Below are 13,604 nucleotides of genomic sequence, written 5' to 3' on the forward strand. Positions count from 1 at the left end.
AATTTTCCAGCTCTCCCCGTAGATTTTCCCGTGACGTACAGTAGTGTCCCCATGAGTGACAGAACACTGAGCCAATCACGTCACAACTAGAGAACATTACCAACCTGGCTTCCCCACCACCACAGAAAGCACTGAGCTAAACTGAAACGCCTGCATTTTGGAGCTGCCTTACTCAAGAAAGCAAAAAAGAGACCATGCAGCTTTATTAACTGAATAATTCAAAATATATATATTTATATGTGACACGTATTAATGCCACTGCTAAATACAACTGCAACTTTAAATCAATATAGTGTTTGTGCTTGAATTAAGATGAAGGATTAACTTGTTATGGATAGGGGGCAGTATTTTCACGGCCGGATAAAAAACGTACCCGATTTAATCTGGTTATTACTCCTGCCCAGAAACTAGAATATGCATATAATTATTGGCTTTGGATAGAAAACACTCCAAAGTTTCTAAAACTGTTTGAATGGTGTCTGTGAGTATAACAAAACTCAAATGGCAGGCCAAAACCTGAGAAGATTCTGTACAGGAAGTACCCTGTCTGACCATTTCCTGGCCTTCTTTGTCATCTCTATCCAAAACAGAGGATCTCTGCTGTAACGTGACACTTTCTAAGGCTCCCATAGGCTCTCAGAAGGCGCCAGAACGTTGAATGATGACTCTGCAGTCTTTGGCTGAAAAACAGTAGCGCATTTGGATAGTGGTCGATCTGAGAACAATGAGACGGGCGCACGCGTGCACGTGAAGAGGCCATTTTACATTTTCAGTCTTTGAACGAAAACAACGACTCCCGGTCGGAATATTATCGCTATTTTACGAGAAAAATCGCATAAAAATGGATTTTAAACAGCGTTTGACATGCTTCGAAGTACGGTAATGGAATATTTTGAATTTTTTTGTCACGAAACGCGCCGGCGCGTCACCCTTCGGATAGTGTCTTGAACGCACGAACAAAACGCCGCTATTTGGATATAACTATGGATTATTTGGAACCAAACCAACATTTGTTGTTGAAGTAGAAGTCCTGGGAGTGCATTCTGACGAAGAACAGCAAAGGTAATCCAATTTTTCTTATAGTAAATCTGAGTTTGGTGAGTACCAAACTTGGTGGGTGTCAAAATAGCTAGCCTGTGATGGCCGGGCTATCTACTCAGAATATTGCAAAATGTGCTTTCACCGAAAAGCTATTTTAAAATCTGACACCGCGATTGCATAAAGGAGTTCTGTATCTATAATTCTTAAAATAATTGTTATGTTTTTTGTGAACATTTATCGTGAGTAATTTAGTAAATTCACCGGAAGTGTTCGGTGGGAATGCTAGTTCTGAACGTCACATGCTAATGTAAAAAGCTGTTTTTTGATATAAATATAAACTTGATTGAACAAAACATGCATGTATTGTATAACATAATGACCTAGGAGTGTCATCTGATGAAGATCATCAAAGGTTAGTGCTGCATTTAGCTGTGGTTTTGGTTTTTGTGACATTATATGCTAGCTTGAAAAATGGGTGTCTGATTATTTCTGGCTGGGTTCTCTCCTGACATAATATAATGTTTTGCTTTTGTTGTAAAGCGTTTTTGAAATCGGACAGTGTGGTTAGATAAAGGAGAGTCTTGTCTTTAAAATGGTGTAAAATAGTGATATGTTTGAAAAATTGAAGTTTTCGGATTTTCGAGGGGTTTGTATTTCGCGCCACGCCCTATCATTGGATATTGGAGCGGTGTTCCGCTAGCGGAAAGTCTAGATGTAAGAGGTAGTTAAGACGTGAAATCTGCTGCCACCCACAAGATGCAGTAGTGATAAAGTCCAGAGAATGTGGAGTTCCTTATCATTCATCAAACTGAAGGTACTACCTTTAAATTCATACTGTTACAGTAAGGTCACCGTAGTTCTGTTTTAGCGACGTTCCAATTCACTTTCACTTCTGCATTTTCAGTTGATTTGGTGTTCAGCAGCATAAGTGTCTGACCACTGAAGAGAACGCAAGTTCTACAGCTACAGCAGGTAGGAAATGTATTAACTCACAGGATTTCTGCACTTCTATTCTCTCTCTCATAGAGGATAACTCTGATCTATATGAGTTAGCAAACCAGCAGTGAACAATTAAGTAATTATGGTTCAACTGTAGCATTGTGTCAACAATTGATATACATATTTAGTTAGCCACTGTGGGGAGTGTGACTGTGGGGAGTGTGGCTGTGGGGAGCCTAGAAACTGACGGGAGCGGGAGTAAAGATAAGATAATGCCATAGTTCAGAAGGGATACACAACGACTACAGTGCTATCACTTCTTGTCTTCATGAAAAAGTAAATTTTACATTTGTCTCATCCACCATTCAGGTCAATCCACCAATATATGTCATGCACCATGGGCAGATGTATCGAAGGTGCGTACCTGAGCTATTTTTTTGAAAGTATTAGCCACGTTACAATTTGATGACATTACAGAAGCCTCACAATAGGTGTTTAACGTACCAGCAAATCTGACGCCCGACTGTGCAGTCGATGACGTGGCACGCAACCATTGGTTGATGAAATGTAGTCAGTCTGGAATGTGACTCTTGTAATGTGACATCATAACTCTTAATATACATTTACACCCCTTTAGAGAACAGTTAGTCATGATATGGCTGTGCTGTTGATGATAACTGAAGGGTGGGGAAACAATGACTGACACATGTCTGTTTATAAATGTGCAGGATTATAAATGTATACATTTATAAAGGTTTATAAAATGTAAAGATGTTATATCATCATGCTATGCAACCATAGATAGGACATGAAACAAAAAAATATATATTTTGTGTTGTCTAATTCTGCAGTTTGCAAGCTGGTCTTATGGGTTGCAGTTTGTGTGACCTTCATCGTCTTGGGTAAGTAGCTAGTAAGAAAAACATATCGTTATCATACCGCATCACCCTTCGTCAACTAAACTCCTCTACTTCTGCACATAGGTGCCGTGTACATTGATGACTGCCCAGTGAAACGTATCATACCTATCCACATGATCATTTCTGGATCTTTCGGTCTCCTCTATGTATTCTTCTCCTGCTACAAGGACCGTGTTGTGTGCCAACATTTGTCTAAACTATTTTGGTTCATGATCATCATCTGGCTCATTATTGGTAAGAGACATCAAATTACAAAACATGTTGCCCTGTTTGAGTACTTTTAAAATGCTTCCTTCCTCACACCTTTCCTCCCGCCTTTCTTCCCTCCTTCCTTTGAGGTAATCACCGATCTGTTTCTGTAAAGTATTGCTTCCACCAATCCAACATTATCTGCTCAGTGATTACTTCACGGAAGGAAGGAAGGATTGAATGTACTGAAACTGTCTTTTCAGCAAGCACCATGTCAGATTGTTCTGAAATCATTTCTGTAGTTAGAACCAGATAAGATTAGGATTTCTGCAACATTACTATGTTGAAAAATTATGTGATCTCTGAGAAGCTAATTGATTGCCAAATTGGCCATTTTAATTTATAGTATTCATATAATATTCTATAAATAAAGTCTGATTTGGACCAAACTTTTTTCTAACTTAGCCTTAACTCGACACTGAACAAAGCTACATAAGATCTCTCAAACTGTGTATATTGATTACATTTCCTACTGCTTTGTCTACAGGCCATTTTTGGACCTTCTCTGTATTCCAACCCAACTACGAACGGAAAGAGATCATCGGCAACACGGTATACTGCAACAAATCTCTATACCTCTTTGTGGCCTCTACCACCATCATATTGGACATTATTATATGTGTGTGGCTGCTTGTGTTGTTCGATGTATGTAAATGCTTCATACTTTGTCTGTTCTGCTGTGTCTCTTTATGCATGTCTGACGATGTCAAACCTGTGGAGGTTGTTGAGCCTTTGAGGGTTGTGGAGACTGAGGACTGTGTTGAACCTAAGGAGTGTGTGGGGACTGACGGAAGTGTGGGGACTGAAGTGTGTGTGGGGACTGAAGTGTGTGCGGGGACTGAAGTGTGTGCGGGGACTGAAGTGTGTGTGGGGACTGAGGTGTGTGTGGGGACTGAGGTATGTGTGGAGACTCAGGAGAGAGTGGGGCATGACGAGAGTGTGGGACATGAAGAGAGTGTGAGTCCAACACTGCTCAATATTAATGCAATTCACTATTCACAATACCAATAGTAATTTACATGAATTTGTCTCTTTTGGGGGGTGAGATAATGTAAAAAATGTAGATGTCATCATAAAAAATAAGCAATCAATGGGTAAATTTGTGCCATTATGTTGCCAAAGATCAGAAGATTCAAATAAAAATATTAATTCCCACTTTGATTTTCAAGATTTAAAATATACCTATTTTATCGTTACCATTTTTGAACAGAATGATAATCATTTGGCTAATAGGCTTAACACACCCGCCCTGAAATAGTTTAGTGGAACGGCCCATCAACGAAAACGCATACCCAAAGAAAATGGACAGGTGTGTTAAAATGCCTGGGCCGACTTTTGGTCCGATTTTGCCCCTGCTGTGGTTCGTAAATCATTACAATTATAATAACTAACTGGATCAAATTGTGTGACCATCATCTTAGTGCTTGACAAATACTAGGCCTAAGCACAATGCCTCTCCCCTATTTGACCTAGATAGTTTGTGTACGTATTAATATGTAGGCTAAGTGTGCCTTTAATAAAAAAATATATAATTTACGTAGTTCTGTCCTTAAGCTGTTGTCTATTAATGTTCTGTATTATGTCATGTTTTGTGTGGACCCCAGGAAGAGTAGCTGCTGCTTCACTAGCACAGAGAGGCTGCTGCCTATTTACACAGACTTCAAATCACTGGCCACTTTAATAAATGGAACAATAAATGTTTACATATGTTGCATTACTCTTCTCATATGTATATACTGTATTCTATGCTGTTCTACTGTATCTTAGTCAATGCCGCTCTGACATTGCTTGTCCATATGTTTATGTATTCTTACAGTTTTTCACAATTGCTAAAACACAATTTCTGAAACCTTGCTCCATTTCCTGAAAACATTAAACACAAAACCTCATCTTCAAGCACTATTTACATAACCTCTGACTCCTCTCGCAAAATGAAACATTCGCCTCAAAACAGTTTTACCTGTGTTCAAAATCAAACACTGCTCTCAAATCATAAACAAAGTGATCAAAATGATATACACTCTCAAGCAGTCAGTAAACAATATACCGAAAAATAGAAAACACATTGTTCAAAACATACAATTCTCAGGGAGAAGTACATTTTTAATCTAAAAAAATATTCATATTTTTCTGTCATTGTCTTTTGATGAACGAAAACATGTTCTATCATAGTAGCTCAAAATTAATCAGAAATTACTACTCTGCTTTGCTCTTTGCAATTTTGTTTTTTGTTCTTCCTCCTCCTTGTACCCCTATTTTTACAGTACTGTACCCTGCATCTCACAAACTTGTCCTTTGTCTCTGTGATACTGTAATTCTTGTTCTTTGTTGATATGAACCTGCAACCAGTCAAAATCTATTGAGCAGTCAGTACTGTTAATAAATGGAAAGCACAATGTTCAGGGCCATACAATTTGTCCATTGTACAGTATACAGCCTACAATGCACTCACTGTACTACAGTATACAATACTAAAAGGGACAAAAATCAAAGGAGTAAATATGTGATCAATGTGCTTCTTCTTGTCTTTCGGCTGGGTCAGGCCAGAGCATTTCGTCGACATCACAAGCAATATTGTCCCTCCTGAGGCAACGGGGGAAGAAGTCTCTTGTGTGCCGTATCCAGCCCTGACCTGATTCCTCACCTATATCACCACAGGCTAAATCCATGGCTTGCAGCAGATTTACTCTGGTGTAGGGTTGTCTATCATACACTTTCCATCTCCAAGAGGAGAAAAACTCCTCAATCGGATTCAGGAAAGGTGAGTATGGAGGGAGGTACAAGTTCATAAACTGCCCATTGATGTTAAACTATTCCCTTACCTGAGCAGCTCGGTGGAAACTGACATTGTCCCACACTATCACATAGGTGGGAATGGGATTCTCATTTAGCTCTTGACCCTGCTGCTCTTGAACCTGCTGCTCAAATAAAATATCTCTTAGATTGGCAATAAATCTTAGAAGGTGCTGGGTGTTATATGGCCCGAGTGTAACATGGTGATGTAGAACACCATGGTTGCTGATAGCAGCACAGATTGTGACATTGCCACCTCGTTGACCAGGGACTTCAACAATGGCCCGCTGTCCAATCATGTTTCGGCCTCTCCTTCTCCTCTTTGTTAGATTGAAGCCTGCTTCATCGACAAAGATGAACTCATGGGGTCTGTCCAAGGATTCCAAGTCAAATATTGTCTGTGTAGAAATACAATATACTGTATGTAGGATTTTGTAAGACATACAGAGACAGTGCTATACTGTAGAGTACAATTAGGCCTACTGTATGCACTTCTGATTCACATACATTGTATGTACTGAAGAGTAATGTCATTCACATAGTATGTGTTAGTACTGTAGACAATCTGGATTACAGTAAATGTTTCTGAATGTACACTTACTTGCACATACTGAGCTCGCAGTTCTTTCACCCTTGGTGAGTTGCGCTCAAAAGGTACTCTGTATACTTGTTTCATTTGCATCCTGTTATGATGGAGAACACGGCCAATTGTGGAAATGCTCACACTGTCGATTCCCTGGAAGTGTGTGTTGTCTTGTATCACTCGTTCCTGGATATCTCTGAGTCGTATTGCATTATCTTGAAGGACCATGCCAACTATAACGGTCTCTTGCTCCCGAGTGAATATAGCTGTCCTTCCACCTGCATGTGGCAGCCTTGCAATTCTACAAAAAGTAGTTGTGCAGTTACAAAACATATTCATGCAGTACAATACATACAGTGATTAACTTTACAAATGTCTATTGAAACAGCTGCATATAGTGTAGTACAGTAAATTTGCAATTACAAAAATACAGTAGCATACTGTACCTGTTCTCTTCCCTGAATGTCCTTACTATGGTGGACACAGAAAATCGGCTCAAATTGGGTTGCACTCTAAGTCCTGCTTCCCTCATTGTCAGTCCATGGACAAGAACATGGTCTATAACTGTTGCTCGAATTTCATCAGATATTTCCACTCTTTGTCTTCCTCTTCGTCCTCCTCTTCCTCTTTCTTGCCCTCCTCTTCCTCCTCGTCGCCCACCTCGCATACGCACTCGTCCTCTCACATTGTTTCTTCTATCCATTCTCAGACTTTCTCCTTCCCACCTTCAACAACCTGTTTGCTCTCTGAACTGGCTTATATTGGTTGTGTCGCATCATTTGAAACAGGTTAAATCAATTTTGAGTGGTTGTGTTCAATCAATGACATGTGTTCTCTATTTGTATTTGATTGTTGCCACTTGTGTTTACCAGTATGGATGACATGTGCATTAGAGTGCAGAATGTGTTTTGAGAATGAGAACGTGTTTAGAGTTTTGCTGAAAAGTCTAAGTGAGATCTGCAAATTGTGTTTTACCATGTGAATAATTAGCTAAATGAGTCCAGGCAACTGAGAACTTTGTTCAGCCAATGGGTTTTAGTGTTTTAGCAATTGAGAAAAACTGTAATTCCATTCCTTAACTTGGACTGTGTGTATTGGGTATATGTTGTGAACTTGTTAGATGTCACCTGTTAGATAGTACTGCACTGTCAGAGCGAGAAACACATGCATTTCGCTACACGCGCCATAACATCTACTAAACACATAGATATGACCAATAAAATGTGATTTGATTTGCTTTTGCAATAGCTAATGGGGATCCTAATAAAATACCCCAAATACCAAGCTTATGGGTCTACTGTCTGTTACCAATATCAGCAATATTATATGCAGCAGCTTGTTTACTTGGAATAAACAGAGCAAATAATGCAAATGAATACAAGTCAGACAGAGACTAAATCGAAGTTTGAACGTATTATGGCTCAATTTAATTGATCAAATGTGTGTTGTGTTCTTCCATAATAAAAAGGCCAGGGCTTCTAGGCTGGTGTGTTTCATTTTACCTACTCTATATTTGAGTTGGCATAATTCAAATGGTTGCCAATCTATTCAAATGAAGTTGTGCTGCCTAACTGTAACATTGTAAATTGTCAGTCATCCTTACCGTTTCGATAAGTTAGCTAACAGTAGCTTGTGATCTTGGCTGCTTTCAGTCGCCCGCAACACCAGAAGAGGGACTGCAAGAGCATGCGCTGTCGAGAGCGGTGGCTCTGTCAGTTAGCGAGAAATAGTGAAATGGAATTATTTTCTGACTCTCCCCAAGCGCAGATCTCTCAGTAGTAGTGTTAACGTCACTGACACGCACAACCAAGGTAAGTTGACCATATCGCAATTAAATACATTTGACATGTTTTGCCTAATTCCGTAAAGGTTTTTAATTTATATGTATATATTTTTATCATAGCCTACATTCTATTGCCTACAATCCATGGAGTTAAATTCATTCATTGGACATAGAGTAGCCTAAAAGGAAGAAGAGGCTGATCATTACTGACTATCAATTGTGTGCATAGGGTCTGGGTTATAGGTATTAACTTAATATTATTCAATGACATAGTATTAGCTAAATATTATTCATTGTATTGTAGAACTGTCCTACAGTGTTTTATTGAAAACATATAGTCTGTGATGGACTAACAAAATGCTAACGTGAACAAGTGTGACAGGTCAGGTTACTTCACTATTTAATGTAACTTCAACCAAACATAAAACTGTATGAAAAAAAAAACACAACGAGAGGTGACATTGCAAAGCTAAGAAAATAAAATATAGTTAAGGGGGAGCAAAGACAGCCAGGTGTGTGTGCGTGTATAGTTATGGGATTGTTGATTGTGTGATTGATGTTTGTGTCAACTTTCATGGTAGATATACGGCGCATTCAGAAAGTATTAAGACCCCTTGACTTTTTCTACATTTTGTTACTTTACAGCTTTATTCTAAAATTGATTAAATAGTTCCCCCCCCCCCCCCCCCCCCCCCCCTAATCTACAGACAATACCACATAATGACAAAGCAAAAACGGAAATAACTACATAAGTATTCAGACCTGTTACTCAGTACTTTGTTCAAGCACCTTTGGCAGCCTCGAGTCTTCTTGGGTATGACGCTAAAAGCTTGGGACACCTGTATTTGGGGAGTTTTTCCAATTCTTCTCTGCAGATCTTCTCAAGCTCTGTCAGGTTAGATGGGGAGCATCGCTGCATACCTATTTTCAGGTCTCTCAAGATGTTTCGATTGGGTTCAAGTCCAGGCTCTGGCTGGGCCACTCAAGGACATTCAGAGACCTGTCCCAAAGCCACTCCTGCGTTGTTTTGGCTGTGTTCTTAGGGTTGTTGTCCAGATGGAAGGTGAACCTTTGCCCCAGTCTGAGGTCCTGAGCGCTCATGAGGAGGTTTTCATCAAGGATCTCTCTGTACTTTGCTCCGTTCATCTTTCCCTCGATCCTGACTAGTCTCCCAGGCCCTGACGCTGAAAATCTTCCCCACAGCACAATGCTGCCACCACCATGCTTCACTGTAGGGAATGTGCGAGGTTTCCTCCCGACGTGACGCTTGCCAATCTTGTCTCGGAGCTCTACGGACAATTCCTTCGACCTCATGGCTTGGTTTTTGCTCTGACATGCACCGTCAACTGTGGGACCTTATATAGACAGGTGTGTGCCTTTCCAAATCATGTCCAATCAATTGGATTTACCACAGGTGGACTCCAATTAAGCAGCTTGGGTGTTAGAGAGGCACTGCGTGTCAAGAAAGGGAAGTACTATACAACCGTATTACAAATGGTGCTGTAAAGATAATCTCAAGGATGATCAATGGAAACAGGATGCACCTGAGCTCAATGTCGAGTCTCATAGCAAAGGGTCTGAATATGTATGTGAATATGTTATTTCTGTTTATTGTTTTTAAGAAATTTGCAAACATTTCTAAAAACCTGTTTTTGATTTGTCATTATGTGTGTAGATTGATGAGAAAAAGGTTTTATTTAATCCATTTTAGAATAAGGCTGTAATGTAACAAAATGTGGAAAAAGGGAAGGGGTCTAAATACGCTCCGAATGCACTTAAAGTTTGTGTATGATTGGTAGATAACATCATATCTCATCATCACAAACATGAGTTGTACAGGTGACATCATGTATGTTTATACATACAGTACAAGTCAAAAGTTTGGACACACCTACTCATTCAAGGATTTTCTTTATTTTTTATATTTTCGACATTGTAGAAAAGTTGTGAAGACATCAAAACTTTGAAATAGCACATATGGAATCATGTAGTAACCAAAAAGGTGTTAAACAAATCAAAACATATTTTATATTTCAGATTCTTCAAAGTAGCCACCCTTTGCCTTGATGACAGCTTTGCACACTCTTGGCATTCTCTCAACCAGCATTACCTGGAATGCTTTTCCAACAGTCTTGAATGAGTTCCCACATTTGCTGAACACTTGTTGGCTGCTTTTCCTTTCCTTTGCAGTCCAACTCATCCCAAACCATCTCAATTGGATTGAGGTCGGGTGATTGTGGAGGCCAGGTCATCTGATGCAGCACTCCATCACTCTCCTTCTTGGTCAAATAGCCCTTACAAAGCCTGGAGGTGTATTGGGTCATTGTCCTGTTGAAAAACAAATGATAGTCCCACTATGCGCAAACCAGATGGGATGGCGTATCGCTGCAGATTGCTGTGGTAGCCATACTGGTTAAATGTGCCTTGAATTCTAAATAAATCATAGACAGTGTCACCAGCAAAGCACCCCAACACCATCACACCTCCTCCTTCATGCTTCACGGTAGGAACCACACATGCAAAGATAATTTGTTCACCTACTCTGCATCTCCCAAAGGCACGGCAGTTGGAACCAAAAATGTCATTTTAGACTCATCAGACCAAAGGACAGATTTCCACCGGTCCATTGCTCGTGTTTCTTGGCCCAAGCAAGTCTCTTCTTCTTATTGGTGTCCTTTAGTAGTGGTTTCTTTGCAGCAATTCGTGTCACACCCTGACCTTAAAGATCCCTTTTATTCTCTATTTGGTTAGGTCAGGGTGTGACTAGGGTGGGCAATCTGTTTTCTATTTCTTTGTTGGCCGGGTATGGTTCACAATCAGAGGCAGCTGTCTATCGTTGTCTCTGATTGGGGGTCATATTTAGGCAGCCTTTTTCCACCTTTAGTTTGTGGAATCTTGTTTTTGGTACTGTGTTGTTTAGCCCTACTAACGTTACATTTGGTTTGTATTTTTTTTTTTCGGTGTTCATTTAATAAATTAAGATGTACACCTACCACGCTGCACCTTGGTTCAATACTTCCATCAACGATCGTAACAATTAGACCATGAAGGCCTGATTCACGCAGTCTCATCTGAACAGTTGATGTGATGTGTCTGTTACTTGAACTCTGTGAAGCATTTATTTGGGTGCAATTTCTGAGGCTGGTAACTCTAATGAGCTTATCCTCTGCAGCAGAGGTAACTCTGGGTCTTCCTTTCCTGTGGCGGTCGTCATAAGAGCCCGTTTCATCAAAGCGCTAGATGGTTTTTGCGACTGCACTTGAAGAAACTTTCAAAGTTCTTGAAATTTTACGGATTGATTGACCTTCATGTCTTAAAGTAATGATAGACTGACGTTTCTCTTTGCTTATTTGAGCTGTCTTTTACCAAATAGGTCTATCTTCTGTATACCACCCCTACCTTGTCACAACACAACTGATTGGGTCAAATGCATTAAGAAGGAAATAATTTCCACTATTCCACTAAGTCACACCTGTTAATTGAAATGCATTCCAGGTGATTACCTCATGAAGCTGGTTGAGAAAATGCCAAGAGTGTGCAAATCTGTCATCAAGGCAAAAAGGGTGGCTACTTTGAGGAATCTCAAACATAAAATATATTTTGATTTGTTTAACACTTTTTTGGGTTACTACATGATTACATAAGTGTTATTTCATAATTTTGATGTCTTCACTATTATTCTACAATGTAGAAAATATTAAAAATAAAGAAAACCCTTGAATGAGTAGGTGTGTCCAAACTTTTGACTGGTACTGCATGTATACTTTGGGTGCAAGAGTTCCTCTGTCCAGTGTCTGTGTTCTTTGGCCCATCTTAATCTTTTATTTTTCTTTGCCAGTCTGAGATATGGCTTTTTCTTTGCAACTCTGCCCAGAAGGTCAGCATTCTGGAGTCGCCTCTTCACTGTTGACGTTGATGCTGGTGTTTTGCGGGCACTATATTATTGAAGCTGCCAGTTGAGGACTTGTGAGGCATCTGTTTTTCAAACTAGACACTCTAATGTACTTGTCCTCTTGCTCAGTTGTGTACCGGGGCCTCCCACTCCTCTTTCTATTCTGGTTAGAGTCAGTTTGCACTGTTCTGTGAAGGGAGTAGTACACAGCATTGTACGAGATCTTCAGTTTCTTGGCAATTTCTCACATGGAATAGCCTTCATTTCTCAGAACAAGAATAGACCGCCGAGTTTCAGAAGAAAGGTCTTTGTTTCTGAACATTTTGAGAGGGCAATCGAACCCACAAATACTGATGCTCTAGATACTCAACTGGTCTAAAGGCCAGTTTTATTGCTTCTTTAATCAGCACAAAAGCTTTCAGCTGTGCTGACATAATTTCAAAAGGGTTTTCTAATGATCAATTAGCCTTTTAAAATGGTAAACTTGGATTAGCTAACACAACGTGCCATTGGAACACAGGAGTGATGGTTGCTGATAATGGGCCTCTGTGTGCCTATGTAGATATTCCATAGAAAATCACTTGTTTCCAGCTACAATAGTCATTTACAAGATTAACAATGTCTACACTGTATTTCTGATCAATTTGATGTTATTTTAATGGACAACATTGTACTTTTCTTTCAAAAACAAGGACATTTCTAAGTGACCCCAAACTTTTGAACGGTAGTGTATGTTTACAACTGAAATCATTACTATTCATTACCTATCATCTCTTATCTATTATCTCTGTTGTGGCTAATTGAGAATTGTGAGAGCTATACATTACATTTCTATCTCCAATCAAGCGTTGCACACCATTGAATTAATACAGCGTCCTATGTAATTTTTCTGTCATGGCTCTCTATCACCCTCTGTAGGCCTGACTGTGTCGCACAAGATGGAGAGGGGAAATCTGCTGCAACACATGCGTCACCCTTCCAAACCAACCATATTAGGTGGAATGAAATACGTCCGATTGCATCACTTAAGAGTTGCTCAGATCAATTGAATGGTGCATTTAGGGTCGAATCCTAACTTCCACTTAAAGCGCCCTTCAGCAGTTGAAACAATAACATAGCTATTGGTAAACAGCTGACGGATGGGGCTGCAGAAATGTAACCACTATCGAATAAATCCTAGACATTTCTATGGATGCAAGGACTGACCATCCATGCTATCGATTTACATTTACTTTATATACAAACATTGGAGTAAAATTCAAACAAGCTTATATTTTGGGTTCTGAGTACAACAGCTGAACTAAGCTCATGAGGCATTTTTAAGTTATATTATTTAATAATCAATGGGTACATATCATTAATTTATAGGTCCAAAAATGTATGTAGTAACTGCAGATTACCACT

The 13,604-nt window shown here is 39.6% G+C and overlaps 1 long non-coding RNA gene across 2 annotated transcripts; it reads left to right on the plus strand.

The window, feature by feature from the left end:
• Positions 1-1,709: 1,709 nt before the first annotated feature.
• LOC106608768 (uncharacterized) lies at positions 1,710-8,007 on the plus strand. Of its 2 annotated transcripts, XR_001329577.3 has the most exons (7): positions 1,710-1,855; positions 1,946-2,013; positions 2,350-2,396; positions 2,832-2,882; positions 2,964-3,134; positions 3,637-3,701; positions 5,692-8,007. It is a non-coding gene; the product is annotated as an uncharacterized LOC106608768 (long non-coding RNA). The 2 variants fall into 2 exon arrangements; XR_001329576.3 differs by lacking the exon at positions 5,692-8,007 and having other exon boundaries at positions 3,637-4,852.
• Positions 8,008-13,604: the final 5,597 nt, after the last annotated feature.

This window comes from Salmo salar, chromosome 07, assembly GCF_965601325.2.
Source record: "Salmo salar chromosome 07, fSalSal1, whole genome shotgun sequence".
In the NCBI taxonomy this organism is placed as follows: Eukaryota; Metazoa; Chordata; class Actinopteri; order Salmoniformes; family Salmonidae; genus Salmo; species Salmo salar.